At 52.4% G+C, this 26,067-nt stretch overlaps 1 pseudogene; it reads left to right on the forward strand.

Annotated features, from left to right (window-relative positions):
* Nucleotides 1-25,696, forward strand: part of LOC135536944 (F-box/WD repeat-containing protein 7-like) — a 79,138-nt pseudogene extending 53,442 nt beyond the window's left edge.
* Nucleotides 25,697-26,067: the final 371 nt, after the last annotated feature.

Below are 26,067 nucleotides of genomic sequence, written 5' to 3' on the forward strand. Positions count from 1 at the left end.
AGAGAGGACTGGGGATATCACCTCACCTAAGGTATTATATAGAGAGGACTGGGGATATCACCTCACCTAAGGTATTATATAGAGAGGAGGACTGGGGATATCACCTCACCTAAGGTATTATATAGAGAGGAGGACTGGGGATATCACCTCACCTAAGGTATTATATAGAGAGGACTGGGGATATCACCTCACCTAAGGTATTATATAGAGAGGACTGGGGATATCACCTCACCTAAGGTATTATATAGAGAGGACTGGGGATATCACCTCACCTAAGGTATTATATAGAGAGGACTGGGGATATCACCTCACCTAAGGTATTATATAACAGAGAGGACTGGAGATATCACCTCACCTAAGGTATTATATAACAGAGAGGACTGGGGATATCACCTCACCTAAGGTATTATATAGAGAGGACTGGAGATATCACCTCACCTAAGGTATTATATAGAGAGGACTGGGGATATCACCTCACCTAAGGTATTATATAGAGAGGACTGGGGATATCACCTCACCTAAGGTAATATATAACAGAGAGGACTGGGGATATCACCTCACCTAAGGTATTATATAGAGAGGACTGGGGATATCACCTCACCTAAGGTATTATATAGAGAGGACTGGGGATATCACCTCACCTAAGGTATTATATAACCGAGAGGACTGGGGATATCACCTCACCTAAGGTATTATATAACAGAGAGGACTGGGGATATCACTCACCTAAGGTATTATATAGAGAGGACTGGGGATATCACCTCACCTAAGGTATTATATAGAGAGGACTGGGGATATCACCTCACCTAAGGTATTATATAGAGAGGAGGACTGGGGATATCACCTCACCTAAGGTATTATATAGAGAGGACTGGGGATATCACCTCACCTAAGGTATTATATAGAGAGGAGGACTGGGGATATCACCTCACCTAAGGTATTATATAGAGAGGACTGGGGATATCACCTCACCTAAGGTATTATATAGAGAGGACTGGGGATATCACCTCACCTAAGGTATTATATAGAGAGGAGGACTGGGGATATCACCTCACCTAAGGTATTATATAGAGAGGACTGGGGATATCACCTCACCTAAGGTATTATATAACAGAGAGGACTGGGGATATCACCTCACCTAAGGTATTATATAACAGAGAGGACTGGGGATATCACCTCACCTAAGGTATTATATAGAGAGGACTGGGGATATCACCTCACCTAAGGTATTATATAGAGAGGGCTGGGGATATCACCTCACCTAAGGTATTATATAGAGAGGACTGGGGATATCACCTCACCCTAAGGTATTATATAGAGAGGACTGGGGATATCACCTCACCTAAGGTATTATATAGAGAGGACTGGAGATATCACCTCACCTAAGGTATTATATAGAGAGGACTGGGGATATCACCTCACCTAAGGTATTATATAGAGAGGACTGGGGTTATCACCTCACCTAAGGTATTATATAGAGAGGACTGGGGATATCACCTCACCTAAGGTATTATATAGAGAGGACTGGGGATATCACCTCACCTAAGGTATTATATAGAGAGGACTGGGGATATCACCTCACCTAAGGTATTATATAGAGAGGACTGGGGATATCACCTCACCTAAGGTATTATATAGAGAGGACTGGGGATATCACCTCACCTAAGGTATTATATAGAGAGGACTGGGGATATCACCTCACCTAAGGTATTATATAGAGAGGACTGGGGATATCACCTCACCTAAGGTATTATATAGAGAGGACTGGGGATATCACCTCACCTAAGGTATTATATAGAGAGGACTGGGGATATCACCTCACCTAAGGTATTATATAACAGAGAGGACTGGGGATATCACCTCACCTAAGGTATTATATAGAGAGGACTGGGGATATCACCTCACCTAAGGTATTATATAGAGAGGACTGGGGATATCACCTCACCTAAGGTATTATATAACAGAGAGGACTGGGGATATCACCTCACCTAAGGTATTATATAGAGAGGAGGACTGGGGATATCACCTCACCTAAGGTATTATATAACAGAGAGGACTGGGGATATCACCTCACCTAAGGTATTATATAACAGAGAGGACTGGGATATCACCTCACCTAAGGTATTATATAGAGAGGACTGGAGATATCACCTCACCTAAGGTATTATATAGAGAGGACTGGGGATATCACCTCACCTAAGGTATTATATAGAGAGGACTGGGGATATCACCTCACCTAAGGTATTATATAGAGAGGACTGGGGATATCACCTCACCTAAGGTATTATATAGAGAGGAGGACTGGGGATATCACCTCACCTAAGGTATTATATAGAGAGGACTGGGGATATCACCTCACCTAAGGTATTATATAGAGAGGACTGGGATATCACCTCACCTAAGGTATTATATAGAGAGGGCTGGGGATATCACCTCACCTAAGGTATTATACATAGAGGACTGGGGATATCACCTCACCTAAGGTATTATATAGAGAGGACTGGGGATATCACCTCACCTAAGGTATTATATAACAGAGAGGACTGGGGATATCACCTCACCTAAGGTATTATATAGAGAGGACTGGGGATATCACCTCACCTAAGGTATTATATAGAGAGGACTGGGGATATCACCTCACCTAAGGTATTATATAGAGAGGACTGGGGATATCACCTCACCTAAGGTATTATATAGAGAGGACTGGGGATATCACCTCACCTAAGGTATTATATAGAGAGGACTGGGGATATCACCTCACCTAAGGTATTATATAGAGAGGACTGGGGATATCACCTCACCTAAGGTATTATATAGAGAGGACTGGGGATATCACCTCACCTAAGGTATTATATAGAGAGGACTGGGGATATCACCTCACCTAAGGTATTATATAGAGAGGACTGGAGATATCACCTCACCTAAGGTATTATATAGAGAGGACTGGAGATATCACCTCACCTAAGGTATTATATAGAGAGGACTGGGGATATCACCTCACCTAAGGTATTATATAGAGAGGACTGGGGATATCACCTCACCTAAGGTATTATATAGAGAGTACTGGGGATATCACCTCACCTAAGGTATTATATAACAGAGAGGACTGGGGATATCACCTCACCTAAGGTATTATATAGAGAGGACTGGGGATATCACCTCACCTAAGGTATTATATAGAGAGGACTGGAGATATCACCTCACCTAAGGTATTATATAGAGAGGACTGGGGATATCACCTCACCTAAGGTATTATATAGAGAGGACTGGGGATATCACCTCACCTAAGGTATTATATAGAGAGGACTGGGGATATCACCTCACCTAAGGTATTATATAACAGAGAGGACTGGAGATATCACCTCACCTAAGGTATTATATAGAGAGGACTGGGGATATCACCTCACCTAAGGTATTATATAGAGAGGACTGGGGATATCACCTCACCTAAGGTATTATATAGAGAGGACTGGGGATATCACCTCACCTAAGGTATTATATAGTGCGTGTGTTGAGGGGTCAGGTAAAGGTATACAGGTGCGTGTGTTGAGGGGTCAGGTAAAGGTATACAGGTGCGTGTGTTGAGGGGTCAGGTAAAGGTATGCAGGTGTGTGTGTTGAGGGGTCAGGTAAAGGTATGCAGGTGCGTGTGTGTGTTGAGGGGCAGGTAAAGGTATACAGGTGTGTGTGTTGAGGGGTCAGGTAAAGGTATACAGGTGCGTGTGTTGAGGGGTCAGGTAAAGGTATACAGGTGCGTGTGTTGAGGGGTCAGGTAAAGGTATGCAGGTGCGTGTGTGTTGAGGGGTCAGGTAAAGGTATGCAGGTGCGTGTGTGTGTTGAGGGGTCAGGTAAAGGTATACAGGTGCGTGTGTTGAGGGGTCAGGTAAAGGTATACAGGTGTGTGTGTGTGCTGAGGGGTCAGGTAAAGGTATACAGGTGTGTGTGTTGAGGGGTCAGGTAAAGGTATACAGGTGCGTGTGTTGAGGGGTCAGGTAAAGGTATACAGGTGCGTGTGTGTGTTGAGGGTCAGGTAAAGGTATACAGGTGCGTGTGTGTGTTGAGGGGTCAGGTAAAGGTATACAGGTGTGTGTGTTGAGGGGTCAGGTAAAGGTATACAGGTGCGTGTGTTGAGGGGTCAGGTAAAGGTATACAGGTGTGTGTGTTGAGGGGTCAGGTAAAGGTATACAGGTGTGTGTGTTGAGGGGTCAGGTAAAGGTATACAGGTGCGTGTGTTGAGGGGTCAGGTAAAGGTATACAGGTGTGTGTGTTGAGGGGTCAGGTAAAGGTAAACAGGTGTGTGTGTTGAGGGGTCAGGTAAAGGTAAACAGGTGCGTGTGTTGAGGGGTCAGGTAAAGGTATACAGGTGCGTGTGTTGAGGGGTCAGGTAAAGGTATACAGGTGCGTGTGTTGAGGGGTCAGGTAAAGGTATACAGGTGCGTGTGTTGAGGGGTCAGGTAAAGGTAAACAGGTGCGTGTGTTGAGGGGTCAGGTAAAGGTATACAGGTGTGTGTGTTGAGGGGTCAGGTAAAGGTATACAGGTGTGTGTGTGTTGAGGGGGTCAGGTAAAGGTATACAGGTGCGTGTGTTGAGGGGTCAGGTAAAGGTATGCAGGTGCGTGTGTGTGTTGAGGGGTCAGGTAAAGGTATACAGGTGCGTGTGTGTGCTGAGGGGTCAGGTAAAGGTATACAGGTGTGTGTGTTGAGGGGTCAGGTAAAGGTAAACAGGTGCGTGTGTTGAGGGGTCAGGTAAAGGTATACAGGTGCGTGTGTTGAGGGGTCAGGTAAAGGTATACAGGTGTGTGTGTTGAGGGGTCAGGTAAAGGTATACAGGTGCGTGTGTTGAGGGGTCAGGTAAAGGTATACAGGTGCGTGTGTTGAGGGGTCAGGTAAAGGTATACAGGTGCGTGTGTTGAGGGGTCAGGTAAAGGTATACAGGTGCGTGTGTTGAGGGGTCAGGTAAAGGTAAACAGGTGCGTGTGTTGAGGGGTCAGGTAAAGGTAAACAGGTGCGTGTGTTGAGGGGTCAGGTAAAGGTATACAGGTGTGTGTGTTGAGGGGTCAGGTAAAGGTATACAGGTGTGTGTGTGTTGAGGGGTCAGGTAAAGGTATACAGGTGCGTGTGTTGAGGGTCAGGTAAAGGTATACAGGTGCGTATTCACCAGGCGATTCTGCCGCTAACAGTTTTAAAACGGAGTGACACAAAATTTCTCCGATTACAGAAACTGTTCCTCGGTTTGGTTCCTAAACGGTTTCCGTAAGTGGATACAGTTCCAACTTGGATTAAAAACTTGTTGTAGTTGTTAAATCTCTTTTTCCCAATCCTATAACTCACTCACAATCCCCCCCTCACAGGTCCTGAAGGGTCACGATGATCATGTGATCACATGTCTGCAGTTCTGTGGTGACCTCATCGTCAGTGGATCTGATGACAACAGTCTGAAAGTCTGGTCTGCCCTGACCAGCAAGGTAAGACTGGTATCCACACTGCTACCCTGTTGGTAAGACTGGTATCCACACTGCTACCCTGTTGGTAAGACTGGTAGTCACACTGCTACCCTGTTGGTAAGACTGGTATCCACACTGCTACCCTGTTGGTAAGACTGGTAGTCACACTGCTACCCTGTTGGTAAGACTGGTAGTCACACTGCTACCCTGTTGGTAAGACTGGTAGTCACACTGCTACCCTGTTGGTAAGACTGGTCACACTGCTACCCTGTTGGTAAGACTGGTCACACTGCTACCCTGTTGGTAAGACTGGTAGTCACACTGCTACCCTGTTGGTAAGACTGGTAGTCACACTGCTACCCTGTTGGTAAGACTGGTAGTCACACTGCTACCCTGTTGGTAAGACTGGTCACACTGCTACCCTGTTGGTAAGACTGGTATCCACACTGCTACCCTGTTGGTAAGACTGGTAGTCACACTGCTACCCTGTTGGTAAGACTGGTAGTCACACTGCTACCCTGTTGGTAAGACTGGTAGTCACACTGCTACCCTGTTGGTAAGACTGGTAGTCACACTGCTACCCTGTTGGTAAGACTGGTAGTCACACTGCTACCCTGTTGGTAAGACTGGTCACACTGCTACCCTGTTGGTAAGACTGGTAGTCACACTGCTACCCTGTTGGTAAGACTGGTAGTCACACTGCTACCCTGTTGGTAAGACTGGTAGTCATACTGCTACCCTGTTGGTAAGACTGGTAGTCACACTGCTACCCTGTTGGTAAGACTGGTAGTCACACTGCTACCCTGTTGGTAAGACTGGTCACACTGCTACCCTGTTGGTAAGACTGGTAGTCACACTGCTACCCTGTTGGTAAGACTGGTAGTCACACTGCTACCCTGTTGGTAAGACTGGTATCCACCCTGCTACCCTGTTGGTAAGACTGGTATCCACACTGCTACCCTGTTGGTAAGACTGGTATCCACACTGCTACCCTGTTGGTAAGACTGGTATCCACACTGCTACCCTGTTGGTAAGACTGGTAGTCACACTGCTACCCTGTTGGTAAGACTGGTATCCACACTGCTACCCTGTTGGTAAGACTGGTATCCACACTGCTACCCTGTTGGTAAGACTGATAGTCACACTGCTACCCTGTTGGTATGACTGATAGTCACACTGCTACCCTGTTGGTATGACTGATAGTCACACTGCTACCCTGTTGGTAAGACTGATAGTCACACTGCTACCCTGGTAGTCACACTGCTACCCTGTTGGTAAGACTGATAGTCACACTGCTACCCTGTTGGTAAGACTGGTAGTCACACTGCTACCCTGTTGGTAAGACTGGTAGGCACACTGCTACCCTGTTGGTAAGACTGATAGTCACACTGCTACCCTGTTGGTAAGACTGATAGTCACACTGCTACCCTGTTGGTAAGACTGATAGCCACACTGCTCTGTTTCAGAGAAAGGGAAGGACATGAAATGTGTATTGACCAGGGAGAGAGGGACATAAGCTGATGTGGACACTCGATGTCCATTACCTCAGCTTATCTCACACCTTTTCAACAGGTTTAAACATGTTTTACTCAGTGGGATTGGTTCATTAGGGTCAACTGGATTAAACATGTTTTACTCAGGGATTGGTTCATTAGGGTCAACTGGTTTAAACATGTTTTACTCAGGGGATTGGTTCATTGGGGTCAACTGGATTAAACATGTTTTACTCAGGGGATTGGTTCATTAGGGTCAACTGGTTTAAACATGTTTTACTCAGGGGATTGGTTCATTGGGGTCAACTGGTTTAAACATGTTTTACTCAGGGATTGGTTCATTAGGGTCAACAGGTTTAAACATGTTTTACTCAGGGGATTGGTTCATTGGGGTCAACTGGATTAAACATGTTTTACTCAGGGGATTGGTTCATTAGGGTCAACTGGTTTAAACATGTTTTACTCAGGGGATTGGTTCATTGGGGTCAACTGGTTTAAACATGTTTTACTCAGGGATTGGTTCATTAGGGTCAACTGGTTTAAACATGTTTTACTCAGGGGATTGGTTCATTGGGGTCAACTGGTTTAAACATGTTTTACTCAGGGGATTGGTTCATTAGGGTCAACAGGTTTAAACATGTTTTACTCAGGGGATTGGTTCATTGGGGTCAACTGGATTAAACATGTTTTACTCAGGGGATTGGTTCATTAGGGTCAACTGGTTTAAACAAACATTGAGTAAGGAGCTCAAATTGACTTCTTGAACTTTAAATCCTTCTAGAAAAAATACTCACATTGAGGACGCAGAAGGAAATCCATGAATGAGTCAATAGTCCCCACAGGTCTCTCTCTCTGCTTGACTGTCCCTACCAGCCGACTGTCATGAGTCCACAGGTCTCTCTCTCTCTCTGCTTGACTGTCCCTACCAGCCGACTGTCATGAGTCCACAGGTCTCGCTCTCTCTCTCCTCTCTGCTTGACTGTCCCTACCAGCTGACTGTCATGAGTCCACAGGTCTCTCTCTCTGCTTGACTGTCCCTACCAGCTGACTGTCATGAGTCCACAGGTCTCTCTCTGCTTGACTGTCCCTATCAGCTGACTGTCATGAGTCCACAGGTCTCTCTCTCTCCTCTCTGCTTGACTGTCCCTACCTGCTGACTGTCATGAGTCCACAGGTCTCTCTCTCTCCTCTCTGCTTGACTGTCCCTACCTGCTGACTGTCATGAGTCCACAGGTCTCTCTCTCTCCTCTCTGCTTGACTGTCCCTACCAGCCGACTGTCATGAGTCCACAGGTCTCGCTCTCTCTCTCCTCTCTGCTTGACTGTCCCTACCAGCTGACTGTCATGAGTCCACAGGTCTCTCTCTCTGCTTGACTGTCCCTATCAGCTGACTGTCATGAGTCCACAGGTCTCTCTCTCTCCTCTCTGCTTGACTGTCCCTACCTGCTGACTGTCATGAGTCCACAGGTCTCTCTCTCTCCTCTCTGCTTGACTGTCCCTACCTGCTGACTGTCATGAGTCCACAGGTCTCTCTCTCTCCTCTCTGCTTGACTGTCCCTACCAGCCGACTGTCATGAGTCCACAGGTCTCGCTCTCTCTCTCCTCTCTGCTTGACTGTCCCTACCAGCTGACTGTCATGAGTCCACAGGTCTCTCTCTCTCTCTCTGCTTGACTGTCCCTACCAGCTGACTGTCATGAGTCTACAGGTCTCTCTCTCTGCTTGACTGTCCCTACCAGCTGACTGTCATGAGTCCACAGGTCTCTCTCTCTGCTTGACTGTCCCTACCAGCTGACTGTCATGAGTCCCCACCTGATGAGATGGTGGACACCATCACTCTAAGGAACGCGTCATGTATTATCCCTGGTTCACAGAGCACAGCATGAAGACCCCTGGCCTGTATGGAGGGGGGCCCCCTGGCCTGTATGGAGGGGGCCCCCTGGCCTGTATGGAGGGGGGCCCCCTGGCCTGTATGGAGGGGGGGCCCCTGGCCTGTATGGAGGGGCCCCCTGGTCTGTATGGAGGGGGGCCCCCTGGCCTGTATGGAGGGGGGGCCCCCTGGCCTGTATGGAGGGGGGCCCCTGGCCTGGCTTGTTATTTGACTAACAACATGCACCTTGTTCTCCGCCGTCAGTCGGCGCCGCCTCCTCCACCACGCGGCGTGTCTCTCAGGCCCTCCAATAGCGGCAGCTCTAGAGCGGCGTGTCGCTCAGGCCCTCCAATAGCGGCAGCTCTAGAGCGGCGTGTCTCTCAGGCCCTCCAATAGCGGCAGCTCTAGAGCGGCGTGTCTCTCAGGCCCTCCAATAGCGGCAGCTCTAGAGCGGCGTGTCGCTCAGGCCCTCCAATAGCGGCAGCTCTAGAGCGGCGTGTCGCTCAGGCCCTCCAATAGCGGCAGCTCTAGAGCGGCGTGTCGCTCAGGCCCTCCAATAGCGGCAGCTCTAGAGCGGCGTGTCTCTCAGGCCCTCCAATAGCGGCAGCTCTAGAGCGGCGTGTCTCTCAGGCCCTCCAATAGCGGCAGCTCTAGAGCGGCGTGTCTCTCAGGCCCTCCAATAGCGGCAGCTCTAGAGCGGCGTGTCTCTCAGGCCCTCCAATAGCGGCAGCTCTAGAGCGGCGTGTCTCTCAGGCCCTCCAATAGCGGCAGCTCTAGAGCGGCGTGTCTCTCAGGCCCTCCAATAGCGGCAGCTCTAGAGCGGCGTGTCTCTCAGGCCCTCCAATAGCGGCAGCTCTAGAGCGGCGTGTCTCTCAGGCCCTCCAATAGCGGCAGCTCTAGAGCGGCGTGTCTCTCAGGCCCTCCAATAGCGGCAGCTCTAGAGCGGCGTGTGTCTCAGGCCCTCCAATAGCGGCAGCTCTAGAGCGGCGTGTCAGTCTTTATCTGTACGTTGAATAAGATCCGTTGCAAGAAATGCACACGCCAATTTTAATTCTACCAATTTATTCAAATTGACCTTCAGACCGATAAGCCTGACGAATCAAGTGTCTTTCCATCGACTTGGTATTTAGGACATCTTTTATTGTCGGCTTTTCGTTATAATTTTTGGGACCAAAAGACGCCAATGACCTGTTAACGGAAACCCTGACAGGAATACTGAGAACCCTGGTGTGTGTGTGTGTGTGTGTGTGTGTGTGTGTGTGTGTGTTACTCTCGTTTCTGTCAGTTGAGTTAGTGACAGACTAACCCCGCCCGCCCTGTTGCTGTGGCGCTGTGTGTGTGTGTGTCCGAGGTGTTGAGGGCTTTATCAGTATAGTTCAGTGAGGTAAATCTTTGAGAAATGTAGAACTCTCTGATTCCCAAATGGCACCCTTTTCCCTACATTTTGTGTACTACTTAGTTCACTTGCTCCATAATCGTTCACAGGGAATAAGCTGCCCTCGTTCCTACACGAGACGGTCTCATTCCCTTGTTCTCTCTCTCTCTGTCTCTCTGTGTCTCTGTCTCTCTGTCTCTCTGTCTCTCTGTCTCTCTGTCTCTCTGTCTCTCTGTCTCTCTCTGTCTCTCTCTGTCTCTCTCTGTCTCTCTCTGTCTCTCTCTGTCTCTCTCTGTCTCTCTCTGTCTCTCTCTCTCTCTCTCTGTCTCTCTCTCTGTGTCGCCCTCCCTCTCTGTGTGTGTGTGTGTGGAATCTCAGGTGTGAACGCACCACTCCCTCCCCGAAACCGTCTCAATATTTACACTGTTGGCTTGGAAACCAAGGAGAACATGTTTACATTGCCTAAGCAAGTGAGAAGAAGCAAACAACGAACAGCAAACTGTTAGAAATGAGCAGCAAACACTAAGGTTTATAAAATATTGACAATGGGGGAAGATTACTAAACCTCTCTCTCTCCCCCCCTCCCTCTCTTCCCTCCCCACCCTTCCTCTCTCTCCTCTCTCCTCTCTCTCTCTCTCTCTGCTCTCCCTCTCTCTCCCCTCTCTCTCTCTCTCTCTCTCTCTCTCTCTCTCTCTCTCTCTCTCTCTCTCTCTCCCTCTCTCTCTCTCTCCCCCTCTCTCTCTCTCTCCCTCTCTCTCTCTTCTCTCTCTCTCTCCTCTCTCTCTCTCTCTCTCTCTCCTCTCTCTCCTCTCTCTCTCTCCTCTCTCTCCTCTCTCTCCTCTCTCTCTCTCCTCTCTCTCCTCTCTCTCTCTCTCTCTCTCTCTCTCTCCTCTCTCTCCTCTCTCTCCCTCTCTCTCTCTCCCCTCTCTCTCCCTCTCTCTCCCCTCTCTCTCCCCCTCTCTCTCCCCTCTCTCTCCCTCTCTCTCCCTCTCTCTCCCCTCACCCTCTCTCCTCTCTCTCTCCCTCACCCTCTCTCCTCTCTCTCCCTCACCCTCTCTCCTCTCTCTCTCCCCTCACCCTCTCTCCTCTCTCTCCTCTCTCTCCTTCTCCTCTCTTCCCTCCCTCCCTCTCCCCCTCCCTCTCTTCCCTCCCCTCCCTCTCTCCCCCCTCCCTCTCTTCCCTCCCCTCCCTCTCTCCCCCTCCCTCTCTCCCCCTCCCTCCCTCTCCCCCCCCCCCCCCTCCCTCTCCCTCCCACCCCCTCCCCCTCTCCTCCAGTGTCTGCGTACATTAGTAGGCCATACAGGAGGTGTGTGGTCCAGTCAGATGAGTGGGAACATTGTAATCAGTGGGTCTACAGACAGGACTCTGAAGGTTTGGGACGCAGAGAGCGGGAGTGTGTTCACACCCTGTACGGACACACCTCTACCGTACGCTGCATACACCTGCATGACAAACAGTGAGTTGACACACACACACACACACACACACACACACACACACACACACACACACACACACACACACACACACACACACACACCTACACACACACTCCAACACACACCTACACACACACACACTCTGTATGGACACATCTGCTACACCACAATGAGTTGGACCAGATAATTTCACTCCAACTCAATATCTCCCCCGTCCTCTCTCTCCCCCTCCAGGGTTGTGAGCGGTAGCCGTGACGCTACGTTGCGTCTGTGGGACGTAGATTCTGGCGAGTGTCTCCACGTCCTGACAGGTCATGTGGCGGCGGTGCGGTGCGTTCAGTATGACGGCCGCAGGGTGGTCAGCGGAGGATACGACTTCATGGTTAAAGTCTGGGACCCTGAGACAGAGACCTGTCTACACACTCTGCAGGGACACACCAACAGAGTCTATTCACTACAGGTAGGAACACACACCCACCCTGAGAGAGACAGGTAGTGGTTACAACACACACACACACACACCCCCCTGAGAGAGACAGGTAGTGGTTACAACACACACACACACACACCCTGAGAGAGACAGGTAGTGGTTACAACACACACACACACACACACCCTGAGAGAGACAGGTAGTGGTTACAACACACACACACACCCTGAGAGAGACAGGTAGTGGTTACAACACACACACACACCCTGAGAGAGACAGGTAGTGGTTACAACACACACACACCCCCTGAGAGAGACAGGTAGTGGTTACAACACACACACCCCCTGAGAGAGACAGGTAGTGGTTACAACACACAAACACCCCCTGAGAGAGACAGGTAGTGGTTACAACACACACACACCCCCTGAGAGAGACAGGTAGTGGTTACAACACACACACACCCCTGAGAGAGACGGGTAGTGGTTACAACACACACACACCCCCTGAGAGAGACAGGTAGTGGTTACAACACACACACACCCCCTGAGAGAGACAGGTAGTGGTTACAACACACACACACCCCCTGAGAGAGACAGGTAGTGGTTACAACACACACACACCCCTGAGAGAGACAGGTAGTGGTTACAACACACACACACACCCCTGAGAGAGACAGGTAGTGGTTACAACACACACACACACCCCCTGAGAGAGACAGGTAGTGGTTACAACACACACACACACCCCCTGAGAGAGACAGGTAGTGGTTACAACACACACACACACCCCTGAGAGAGACAGGTAGTGGTTACAACACACACACACCCCCCTGAGAGAGACAGGTAGTGGTTACAACACACACACACACCCCCTGAGAGAGACAGGTAGTGGTTACAACACACACACACACACACACCCTGAGAGAGACAGGTAGTGGTTACAACACACACACACACACACACCCTGAGAGAGACAGGTAGTGGTTACAACACACACACACACACACACCCCCTGAGAGAGACAGGTAGTGGTTACAACACACACACACACACCCCCTGAGAGAGACAGGTAGTGGTTACAACACACACACACACACACCCCTGAGAGAGACAGGTAGTGGTTACAACACACACACACACACACCCCCTGAGAGAGACAGGTAGTGGTTACAACACACACACACACACACCCCCTGAGAGAGACAGGTAGTGGTTACAACACACACACACACACACCCCCTGAGAGAGACAGGTAGTGGTTACAACACACACACACACACACCCCCTGAGAGAGACAGGTAGTGGTTACAACACACACACACACCCCCTGAGAGAGACAGGTAGTGGTTACAACACACACACACCCCTGAGAGAGACAGGTAGTGGTTACAACACACACACACCCCCTGAGAGAGACAGGTAGTGGTTACAACACACACACACACCCCTGAGAGAGACAGGTAGTGGTTACAACACACACACACACCCCCTGAGAGAGACAGGTAGTGGTTACAACACACACACCCCCTGAGAGAGACAGGTAGTGGTTACAACACACACACACACACCCCCTGAGAGACGGGTAGTGGTTACAACACACACACACACACACACACCCCTGAGAGAGACAGGTAGTGGTTACAACACACACACACACCCCCTGAGAGAGACGGGTAGTGGTTACAACACACACACACACACACACCCTGAGAGAGACAGGTAGTGGTTACAACACACACACACACCCCCTGAGAGAGACAGGTAGTGGTTACAACACACACACACACCCCCTGAGAGAGACGGGTAGTGGTTACAACACACACACACACCCCCTGAGAGAGACGGGTAGTGGTTACAACACACACACACCCTGAGAGAGACAGGTAGTGGTTACAACACACACACACACCCCCCCTGAGAGAGACAGGTAGTGGTTACAACACACACACACACACACACCCTGAGAGAGACAGGTAGTGGTTACAACACACACACACACCCCCTGAGAGAGACAGGTAGTGGTTACAACACACACACACACCCCCTGAGAGAGACAGGTAGTGGTTACAACACACACACACACCCCCTGAGAGAGACAGGTAGTGGTTACAACACACACACACACCCCCTGAGAGAGACAGGTAGTGGTTACAACACACACACACACCCCCTGAGAGAGACAGGTAGTGGTTACAACACACACACACACCCCCTGAGAGAGACAGGTAGTGGTTACAACACACACACACACCCTGAGAGAGACAGGTAGTGGTTACAACACACACACACACCCTGAGAGAGACAGGTAGTGGTTACAACACACACACACACCCCCTGAGAGAGACAGGTAGTGGTTACAACACACACACACACCCCCTGAGAGAGACAGGTAGTGGTTACAACACACACACACACCCCCTGAGAGAGACAGGTAGTGGTTACAACACACACACACACCCTGAGAGAGACAGGTAGTGGTTACAACACACACACACACCCTGAGAGAGACAGGTAGTGGTTACAACACACACACACCCCCTGAGAGAGACAGGTAGTGGTTACAACACACACACACCCCTGAGAGAGACAGGTAGTGGTTACAACACACACACACACCCTGAGAGAGACAGGTAGTGGTTACAACACACACACACACCCCTGAGAGAGACAGGTAGTGGTTACAACACACACACACCCCCTGAGAGAGACAGGTAGTGGTTACAACACACACACACACCCCCTGAGAGAGACAGGTAGTGGTTACAACACACACACACACCCCCTGAGAGAGACAGGTAGTGGTTACAACACACACACACACCCCCTGAGAGAGACAGGTAGTGGTTACAACACACACACACACCCCCTGAGAGAGACAGGTAGTGGTTACAACACACACACACACCCCCTGAGAGAGACAGGTAGTGGTTACAACACACACACCCCCTGAGAGAGACAGTCTCCTGAGATTATCTATTTTCTAACAGGGTTATTATAAAGATTATGTCCCCAGCTGTTGTCCTGACGTTAACTCCTCCTCCCCACTCTCCCTCATCCTCCCTCCTCTTCCTCATCCTCCCTCTCCCCTTCCTCATCCTCCCTCTCCCCCTCCCTCTCCCGCTCCTCATCCTCCCTCTCCCCCTCCCTCTCCCGCTCCTCATCCTCCCTCTCCCGCTCCTCATCCTCCCTCTCCCGCTCCTCATCCTCCCTCTCCCGCTCCTCATCCTCCCTCTCCTCATCCTCCCCCTCCTCATCCTCCCTCTCCCTCTCCTCATCCTCCCCCTCCTCATCCTCCCTCTCCCCCTCCTCATCCTCCCTCTCCCCCTCCTCATCCTCCCTCTCCCCCTCCTCATCCTCCCTCTCCCCCTCCTCATCCTCCCTCTCCACCTCATCCTCCCTCTCCACCTCATCCTCCCTCTCCCCCTCCTCATCGTCCCTCTCCCCCTCCTCCTTCGTCCCTCTCCCCCTCCTCATCCTCCCTCTCCCCCTCCTCATCCTCCCTCTCATCCTCCCCCTCCTCATCCTCCCCCTCCTCATCGTCCCTCTCCCCCTCCTCATCGTCCCTCTCCCCCTCCTCATCGTCCCTCTCCCCCTCCTCATCGTCCCTCTCCCCCTCCTCATCGTCCCTCTCCCCCTCCTCATCGTCCCTCTCCCCCTCCTCATCGTCCCTCTCCCCCTCCTCATCCTCCCTCTCCCCCTCCTCATCCTCCCCCTCCTCATCCTCCCCCTCCTCATCCTCCCTCTCCCCCTCCTCATCCTCCCTCTCCCCCTCCTCATCCTCCCCCTCCTCATCCCCCCCTCCTCATCCTCCCCCTCCTCATCCTCCCCCTCCTCATCGCGTCCCTCTCCCCCCCTCATCGTCCCTCTCATCCTCCTCATCCTCCCTCTCCCCCTCCTCATCCTCCCTCTCCCCCCTCCTCATCCTCCCCCCTCCTCATCGTCCCTCTCCCCCTCCTCATCCTCCCTCCTCCCCCCCCCCCTTCCTCCTCCCTCTACCCTCCCTCTCTCCCTCCTCCTCACCCTCCCCTCCTCCCTCCTTCCTCCCCCCCCCCCTCCTCTCCCTCCTCCTCCCCCCCCAGTTTGACGGTGCCTACGTGGTCAGTGGATCTCTGGACACCTCCATCAGAGTATGGGACGTAGAGACGGGAGGGTGTGTCCACACGCTGACCGGCCACCAATCACTGACCAGTGGTATGGAACTGAAGAACAACATCCTGGTCTCTGGCAACGCCGACTCTACTGTCAGGGTCTGGGATGTACGGACAGGACAGTGTCTCCACACACTGCAAGGTGAGTGTTTAATGTCAGTAGGGGGCTCTGAAGGTCAGTGTAAATCAGGAGGAGAAGAGGGGGGGTATTCTCTGGGAGGGGGGGGGTATTCTCTGGGAGGGGGGGTATTCACTGGGAGGGGGGGTATTCTCTGGGAGGGGGAGAGGAGGAGGCGTTCTCTGGGAGGGGGAGAGGAGGAGGCGTTCTCTGGGAGGGGGGGGAGGAGGAGGAGGCGTTCTCTGGGAGGGGGGGGAGGAGGAGGCGTTCTCTGGGAGGGGGGAGGAGGAGGCGTTCTCTGGGAGGGGGGAGGAGGAGGCGTTCTCTGGGAGGGGGGGGAGGAGGCGTTCTCTGGGAGGGGGGAGGAGGAGGCGTTCTCTGGGAGGGGGGAGGAGGAGGCGTGCTCTGGGAGGGGGGGAGGAGGAGGCGTTCTCTGGGAGGGGGAGGAGGAGGCGTTCTCTGGGAGGGGGGAGGAGGAGGCGTTCTCTGGGAGGGGGGAGGAGGAGGCGTTCTCTGGGAGGGGGAGGAGGAGGCGTTCTCTGGGAGGGGGGGGAGGAGGCGTTCTCTGGGAGGGGGGAGGGAGGCGTTCTCTGGGAGGGGGGAGGAGGCGTTCGTTCTCTGGGAGGGGGAGGAGGCGTTCTCTGGGAGGGGGAGAGGAGGAGGCGTTCTCTGGGAGGGGAGAGGAGGAGGCGTTCTCTGGGAGGGGGGAGAGGAGGAGGCGTTCTCTGGGAGGGGGGAGAGAGGAGGAGGCGTTCTCTGGGAGGGGGAGAGGAGGAGGCGTTCTCTGGGGGGGAGAGGAGGAGGCGTTCTCTGGGGGGGAGGAGGCGTTCTCTGGGGGGAGGCGTTCTCTGGGGGGGAGGCGTTCTCTGGGGGGAGGAGGCGTTCTCTGGGGGGGGGAGAGGAGGCGTTCTCTGGGGGGGGAGGAGGAGGCGTTCTCTGGGGAGGAGGCGTTCTCTGGGGGGAGGCGTTCTCTGGGGGGGCGTTCTCTGGGAGGGGGGAGAGGAGGAGGCGTTCTCTGGGAGGGGGGGAGAGGAGGAGGCGTTCTCTGGGAGGGGGGAGGGAGGAGGCGTTCTCTGGAGGGGAGAGGAGGAGGCGTTCTCTGGGAGGGGGAGAGGGGGAGGCGTTCTCTGGGAGGGGGGGAGAGGAGGAGGCGTTCTCTGGGGGGAGGAGGCGTTCTCTGGGGGGGGAGGCGTTCTCTGGGAGGGGGCGTTCTCTGGGGGGAGGAGGCGTTCTCTGGGGGGGAGGAGGCGTTCTCTGGGGGGGAGGCGTTCTCTGGGGGGAGGCGTTCTCTGGGGGGGAGGAGGAGGCGTTCTCTGGGGGGGGAGGAGGCGTTCTCTGGGGGAGGCGTTCTCTGGGGGGAGGCGTTCTCTGGGGGGAGGCGTTCTCTGGGGGGGGGGGGTTCTCTGGGAGGGGGGAGAGAGGAGAGGCGTTCTCTGGGAGGGGGAGGGAGGAGGCGTTCTCTGGAGGGGGGAGAGGAGGAGGCGTTCTCTGGGAGGGGGAGAGGGGAGGCGTTCTCTGGGAGGGGGGAGAGGAGGAGGCGTTCTCTGGGGGGAGGAGGCGTTCTCTGGGGGAGGCGTTCTCTGGGAGGGGGTTCTCTGGGGGGAGGAGGAGGCGTTCTCTGGGGGGAGGAGGGGGCGTTCTCTGGGGGGGGAGGAGGCGTTCTCTGGGGGGAGGCGTTCTCTGGGGGGGGGCGTTCTCTGGGAGGGGGGGAGGAGGAGGCGTTCTCTGGGAGGGGGAGAGGAGGAGGCGTTCTCTGGGAGGGGGAGGGAGGAGGCGTTCTCTGGAGGGGAGAGGAGGAGGCGTTCTCTGGGAGGGGAGAGGGGGAGGCGTTCTCTGGGAGGGGGAGAGGAGGCGTTCTCTGGGGGGGAGGAGAGGAGGAGGCGTTCTCTGGGGGGGCGTTCTCTGGGGGGGGGAGGCGTTCTCTGGGAGGGGGAGAGGAGGCGGCGTTCTCTGGGAGGGGGAGAGGAGGAGGTGTTCTCTGGGGGGGAGGAGAGGAGGAGGCGTTCTCTGGGAGGGGGGGAGAGGAGGAGGCGTTCTCTGGGAGGGGGAGAGGAGGAGGCGTTCTCTGGGAGGGGGGAGAGGAGGAGGCGTTCTCTGGGGGGAGGAGGCGTTCTCTGGGGGGGGAGGCGTTCTCTGGGAGGGGGGGCGTTCTCTGGGGGGGGGCGTTCTCCGTTTGTATGTAGGTGAAGCCTCACAAGACTAGTCTGAAGGTCCCTGGTACCAGTTTAAAAAATGACTATCAAAATGTTTTGAATCGTTTCCTGATCTTTGTTATTTCTCTCGGATATAGTAGACACTTCAAAACACACTTCCTTTAGCTTGGGTTTTGTTCCATGTCGTGAATCTGTTATTTAATGTGTTTCTCTTGGCTAATAGCAGTAATGACGAATTCAATGTTTCAACCAAATATTTTTTTATGTACCTTTTTTTTAAGGGGTCTTAAAATTCAAAATCAAATGGATAAATAATAATCGATTTGACCATCTTAAAACACTTTGTTAGCTTTGAACATGACTTTTTAACTGTGTTTTAAAGTCACTATTGGCCTCATGTTCAAATCCCTGAGCGGTTTCCTTCCTCTTCGGCAACTGAGTTAGGAAGGACACCTGTATCTTTGTAGTGACTGAGTGTATTGATACACCATCCCATAGTGTAATGAATAACTGCGAGGCAGTGGAAAACCTCTCTGGTCTGTGTGTGAAATTCCCTGCTCCACTGAGGGATCTTACAGATAATTGTATGTGTGGGGTACAGAGATGAGGAAGTCATTAATAACATCATGTTTACCATTATTACACAGAGAGTCCATGCAACATGTTATGTGACTTGTTAAGCACATTTTTACTCCTGAACTTATTTAGTCTTGACATACCAAAGGGGTTGAATACTGATTGACTCAAGACATTTCAGATTTTCAAATTTAATTCATTTCAAAAATCTAAAAACATTATTCACCTTTGACATTTTGTGTGTGTGTAGACCAGTGACACAACATCTGAATTACAAATGGATTAAATGGAGGCTGTAAAACATGAAGATGAGGAGAAGGTCGAGGGTGTGAATACTCCCTGAATGAACTGTATGTATTGTACCTCCAGGAGAACCAATCAGCACTAACCCGTCTACAGTACTCCTATATCTAACTACCCCTCTCCCTGTCCCCCCTCTCCCTGTCCCCCCTCTCCCTGTCTCCCTGTCTCGCTACCCACCCCTCTCCCTGTCCCGCCCCCTCTCTCCCTGCCCCCCCGCCTCTCTCCCTGTCCCGCTACCCACCCCTCTCCCTCTCTCCCTGTCTCCCTGCTCCCCCTCCTCTCCCTCTCTCCCTGCTCCCCCTCCTCTCCCTGCTCCCCCCCTCCTCTCTCCCTGTCCCGCTACCCACCCCTCTCTCCCTGTCTCGCTCCCCCTCCTCTCCCTGTCCCGCTACCCACCCCCTCTCCCTCTCTCCCTGCTCCCCCTCCTCTCCCTCTCTCCCTGCCCCCCCTCTCTCCCTGTCCCGCTACCCACCCCTCTCTCCCTGTCTCGCTCCCCCTCCTCTCTCCCTGTCCCGCTACCCACCCCTCTCCCTGTCTCGCTCCCCCCTCTCTCCCTGTCCCGCTACCCACCCCTCTCTCCCTGTCCCGCTACCCACCCCTCTCTCCCTGTCTCGCTCCCCCTCCTCTCTCCCTGTCTCGCTCCCCCTCCTCTCCCTCTCTCGCTCCCCCTCCTCTCCCTCTCTCCCTGCTCCCCCTCCTCTCTCCCTGTCCCGCTCCCCCTCCCTCTCTCCCTGTCTGGCTCCCCCTCCTCTCCCTGCTCCCCCTCCTCTCCCTGCTCCCCCCTCCTCTCTCCCTGTCCCGCTCCCCCTCCTCTCTCCCTGTCTCGCTCCCCCTCCTCTCCCTGCTCCCCCCTCCTCTCTCCCTGTCCCGCTACCCACCCCCTCTCCCTCTCTCCCTGCTCCCCCTCCTCTCCCTCTCTCCCTGCCCCCCCCCCTCTCTCCCTGTCTCGCTCCCCCCTCCTCTCCCTCTCTCCCTGTCTCGCTCCCCCTCCTCTCCCTCTCTCCCTGCTCCCCCTCCTCTCCCTGCCCCCCCCCTCTCTCCCTGTCCCGCTACCCACCCCTCTCCCTGTCCCCCTCCCCTGTCTCGCTCCCCCTCCTCTCCCTCTCTCCCTGTCCCCGCTACCCACCCCTCTCCCTGTCTCGCTACCCACCCCCTCTCCCTGTCTCGCTCCCCCTCTCCCTGCCCCGCCCCCTCTCTCCCTGCCCACCCCCTCTCTCCCTGTCCCCCTCCCCCTCCTCTCCAGGTCCCCATAAGCACCAGTCAGCAGTGACCTGTCTCCAGTTCTCTCGCTCCCTGGTGGTCTCTTCATCAGATGACGGGACGGTGAAGCTGTGGAGCCTGGCGACGGGGGAGTGGATCAGAGACCTGGTGGCTCTGCAGAGTGGAGGGTCAGGGGGAGTGGTGTGGAGGATCAGGTAATGAAATGAGACCCACAGGGGATCAGAGACCTGGTGGCTCTGCAGAGTGGAGGGTCAGGGGGAGTGGTGTGGAGGGTCAGTTGGAGTGGTGTGGAGGGTCAGTTGGAGTGGTGTGGAGGGTCAGGGGGAGTGGTGTGGAGGGTCAGGGGGAGTGGTGTGGAGGATCAGGTAATGAAATGAGACCCACAGGGGATCAAAGACCTGGTGGCTCTGCAGAGTGGAGGATTTAGGAGATACTGTAGGGCTAGATTATTGAAGAGATGCTGCCTGTAGGGCTAGATTATTGAAGAGATGCTGCCTGTAGGGCTAGATTATTGAAGAGATGCTGCCTGTAGGGCTAGATTATTGAAGAGATGCTGCCTGTAGGGCTAGATTATTGAAGAGATGCTGCTGCCTATAGGGCTAGATTATTGAAGAGATGCTGCTGCCTATAGGGCTAGATTATTGAAGAGATGCTGCCTGTAGGGCTAGATTATTGAAGAGATGCTGCCTGTAGGGCTAGATTATTGAAGAGATGCTGCTGCCTGTAGGGCTAGATTATTGAAGAGATGCTGCTGCTTGTAGGGCTAGATTATTGAAGAGATGCTGCCTGTAGGGCTAGATTATTGAAGAGATGCTGCCTGTAGGGCTAGATTATTGAAGAGATGCTGCTGCCTGTAGGGCTAGATTATTGAAGAGATGCTGCTTGTAGGGCTAGATTATTGAAGAGATGCTGCCTGTAGGGCTAGATTATTGAAGAGATGCTGCTTGTAGGGCTAGATTATTGAAGAGATGCTGCTGCCTGTAGGGCTAGATTATTGAAGAGATGCTGCTGCTTGTAGGGCTAGATTATTGAAGAGATGCTGCCTGTAGGGCTAGATTATTGAAGAGATGCTGCTTGTAGGGCTAGATTATTGAGGAGATGCTGCCTGTAGGGCTAGATTATTGAAGAGATGCTGCTTGTAGGGCTAGATTATTGAAGAGATGCTGCCTGTAGGGCTAGATTATTGAAGAGATGCTGCCTGTAGGGCTAGATTATTGAAGAGATGCTGCCTGTAGGGCTAGATTATTGAGGAGATGCTGCCTGTAGGGCTAGATTATTGAAGAGATGCTGCCTGTAGGGCTAGATTATTGAAGAGATGCTGCTTGTAGGGCTAGATTATTGAAGAGATGCTGCCTGTAGGGCTAGATTATTGAAGAGATGCTGCCTGTAGGGCTAGATTATTGAAGAGATGCTGCCTGTAGGGCTAGATTATTGAAGAGATGCTGCCTGTAGGGCTAGATTATTGAAGAGATGCTGCCTGTAGGGCTAGATTATTGAAGAGATGCTGCCTGTAGGGCTAGATTATTGAAGAGATGCTGCTGCTTGTAGGGCTAGATTATTGAAGAGATGCTGCTTGTAGGGCTAGATTATTGAAGAGATGCTGCTTGTAGGGCTAGATTATTGAAGAGATGCTGCTGCCTGTAGGGCTAGATTATTGAAGAGATGCTGCTGCCTGTAGGGCTAGATTATTGAAGAGATGCTGCTGCCTGTAGGGCTAGATTATTGAAGAGATGCTGCCTGTAGGGCTAGATTATTGAAGAGATGCTGCCTGTAGGGCTAGATTATTGAAGAGATGCTGCTTGTAGGGCTAGATTATTGAAGAGATGCTGCCTGTAGGGCTAGATTATTGAGGAGATGCTGCCTGTAGGGCTAGATTATTGAAGAGATGCTGCCTGTAGGGCTAGATTATTGAAGAGATGCTGCTTGTAGGGCTAGATTATTGAAGAGATGCTGCCTGTAGGGCTAGATTATTGAAGAGATGCTGCCTGTAGGGCTAGATTATTGAAGAGATGCTGCTGCTTGTAGGGCTAGATTATTGAAGAGATGCTGCCTGTAGGGCTAGATTATTGAAGAGATGCTGCTTGTAGGGCTAGATTATTGAAGAGATGCTGCCTGTAGGGCTAGATTATTGAAGAGATGCTGCCTGTAGGGCTAGATTATTGAGGAGATGCTGCCTGTAGGGCTAGATTATAGAAGAGATGCTGCCTGTAGGGCTAGATTATTGAAGAGATGCTGCCTGTAGGGCTAGATTATTGAGGAGACGCTGCCTGTAGGGCTAGATTATTGAAGAGATGCTGCCTGTAGGGCTAGATTATTGAAGAGATGCTGCCTGTAGGGCTAGATTATTGAAGAGATGCTGCCTGTAGGGCTAGATTATTGAAGAGATGCTGCCTGTAGGGCTAGATTATTGAAGAGATGCTGCCTGTAGGGCTAGATTATTGAAGAGATGCTGCTTGTAGGGCTAGATTATTGAAGAGATGCTGCTGCCTGTAGGGCTAGATTATTGAAGAGATGCTGCCTGTAGGGCTAGATTATTGAAGAGATGCTGCCTGTAGGGCTAGATTATTGAAGAGATGCTGCTTGTATGGCTAGATTATTGAAGAGATGCTGCTTGTAGGGCTAGATTATTGAAGAGATGCTGCTGCCTGTAGGGCTAGATTATTGAAGAGATGCTGCTGCCTGTAGGGCTAGATTATTGAAGAGATGCTGCTGCCTGTAGGGCTAGATTATTGAAGAGATGCTGCCTGTAGGGCTAGATTATTGAAGAGATGCTGCTTGTAGGGCTAGATTATTGAAGAGATGCTGCTGCCTGTAGGGCTAGATTATTGAAGAGATGCTGCTTGTAGGGCTAGATTATTGAAGAGATGCTGCCTGTAGGGCTAGATTATTGAAGAGATGCTGCTTGTATGGCTAGATTATTGAAGAGATGCTGCTTGTAGGGCTAGATTATTGAAGAGATGCTGCCTGTAGGGCTAGATTATTGAAGAGATGCTGCCTGTAGGGCTAGATTATTGAAGAGATGCTGCCTGTAGGGCTAGATTATTGAAGAGATGCTGCCTGTAGGGCTAGATTATTGAAGAGATGCTGCCTGTAGGGCTAGATTATTGAAGAGATGCTGCCTGTAGGGCTAGATTATTGAAGAGATGCTGCCTGTAGGGCTAGATTATTGAAGAGATGCTGCCTGTAGGGCTAGATTATTGAAGAGATGCTACCTGTAGGGCTAGATTATTGAAGAGATGCTGCTACCTGTAGGGCTAGATTATTGAAGAGATGCTGCTGCCTGTAGGGCTAGATTATTGAAGAGATGCTACCTGTAGGGCTAGATTATTGAAGAGATGCTGCCTGTAGGGCTAGATTATTGAAGAGATGCTGCCTGTAGGGCTTGATTATTGAAGAGATGCTGCCTGTAGGGCTAGATTATTGAAGAGATGCTGCCTGTAGGGCTAGATTATTGAGGAGATGCTGCAGGATTATTTCTGGGTTTAACTGTGCTGCAGGAACCACTAACTCACAGCTTTTTTACATTTTACATTTGTCAAATAGGTTAATTAATGAGTTGCTTTGCTGATAACCCTGTTACCAGGCTGGTAACACTAACCCTCCTCTCTCCACAGCATCTTAAAACCAGGCTGGTAACACTAACCCTCCTCTCTCCAGGGCATCTAACACCAGACTGGTAACCCTCCTCTCTCCTCTCTCCAGGGCATCTAACACCAGACTGGTAACCCTCCTCTCTCCCTCTCCAGGACATCTAACACCAGACTGGTAACCCTCCTCTCTCTCCTCTCTCCAGGGCATCTAACACCAGACTGGTAACCCTCCTCTCTCTCCTCTCTCCAGAGCATCTAACACCAGACTGGTAACCCTCCTCTCTCCTCTCTCCAGGGCATCTAACACCAGACTGGTAACCCTCCTCTCTCTCCTCTCTCCAGGGCATCTAACACCAGACTGGTAACCCTCCTCTCTCTCCCCTCTCCAGGGCATCTAACACCAGACTGGTAACCCTCCTCTCTCCCCCTCTCCAGGGCATCTAACACCAGACTGGTAACCCTCCTCTCTCCCCTCTCCAGGGCATCTAACACCAGACTGGTAACCCTCTTCCGCTCTCCAGGGCATCTAACACCAGACTGGTAACCCTCCTCTCTCTCCTCTCCAGGGCATCTAACACCAGACTGGTAACCCTCCTCTCTCTCCCCTCTCCTCTCTCTCCTCTCTCCAGGACATCTAACACCAGACTGGTAGCAGCCGTTGGCAGCAGGAACGGAACAGAGGAGACTAAACTCTTGGTGTTGGACTTTGACCTCACTGACACCCAGAAGTGATGTCATTTAAAATGGACGTTTTGTCATCGGGAGAGGATGCGACGTCATTGGATAAGGATGTGAGGCAATCAAAGAAGGACCCAATATCTTCACACTGGAACGGAAAGCTTGTGGTGACGAAGAGGAGGTGAAGTATGGAAGGACTGACTGCAACTCCAAAATGTCCTCTTTCCTCAACGCAACCCTGGGCAACCAAACCCCGTATTTTCTGTCTGAACTATAACACTGGTACTGACTGGTGAAGAGACACAAGATCAACTTTCTGTGACTGGAAGAAACCACGAGAGGACCGACTGGCTGGCCGGCTGGCTGGCCCCGCTAACTGTCCGGCTGGCTGGCCCCGCTAACTGTCCGGCTGGCTGGCCCGGCTGACTGTCCGGCTGACTGTCCGGCTGACTGCCCGACCCGGCTGGCTGACCCGGCTGGCTGGCCCGGCTGGCTGGCCCGGCTGACTGTCCGGCTGGCTGGCCCGGCTGGCTGGCCCGGCTGACTGTCCGGCTGGCTGCCCGACCCGGCTGGCTGTCCGACCCGGCTGGCTGTCCGACCCGGCTGGCTGTCCGACCCGGCTGGCTGACCCGGCTGGCTGTCCGGCTGACTGCCCGACCCGGCTGGCTGACCCGGCTGGCTGTCCGGCTGACTGCCCGACCCGGCTGGCTGACCCGGCTGGCTGTCCGACCCGGCTGGCTGTCCGACCCGGCTGGCTGTCCGACCCGGCTGGCTGACCCGGCTGGCTCGGCTGGCTGACCCGACTGGCTGGCTGACAACCCAAAGACCAAACAGAGTAACGACCATAACTCTTCCCAGACTACTGCTGGATGTATAGACTGTATATGAGGCAGATTACAGGTCTCGGGAGACACTGTTCCCAGATCTGTTTGGTCTTCAGCCAACCCCTCTGACTGGCATGATGGACTGCAGTAACTACAGGTCTGGGACCAGATCTATTGAACTGGAGAGACACTGGACTCTGTGGATATGTCTGAAACCCTATTCCCTATATAGTACACTACTATAGACCCTATTCCCTATATAGTGCACTACTATAGACCCTATTCCCTACATAGTGCACTACTATAGACCCTATTCCCTATATAGTACACTACTATAGACCCTATTCCCTATATAGTACACTACTATAGACCCTATTCCCTATATAGTACACTACTATAGAACCTATTCCC

The sequence above is a fragment of the Oncorhynchus masou genome, unplaced genomic scaffold (genome assembly GCF_036934945.1).
Source record: "Oncorhynchus masou masou isolate Uvic2021 unplaced genomic scaffold, UVic_Omas_1.1 unplaced_scaffold_686, whole genome shotgun sequence".
Taxonomy (NCBI): domain Eukaryota; kingdom Metazoa; phylum Chordata; class Actinopteri; order Salmoniformes; family Salmonidae; genus Oncorhynchus; species Oncorhynchus masou.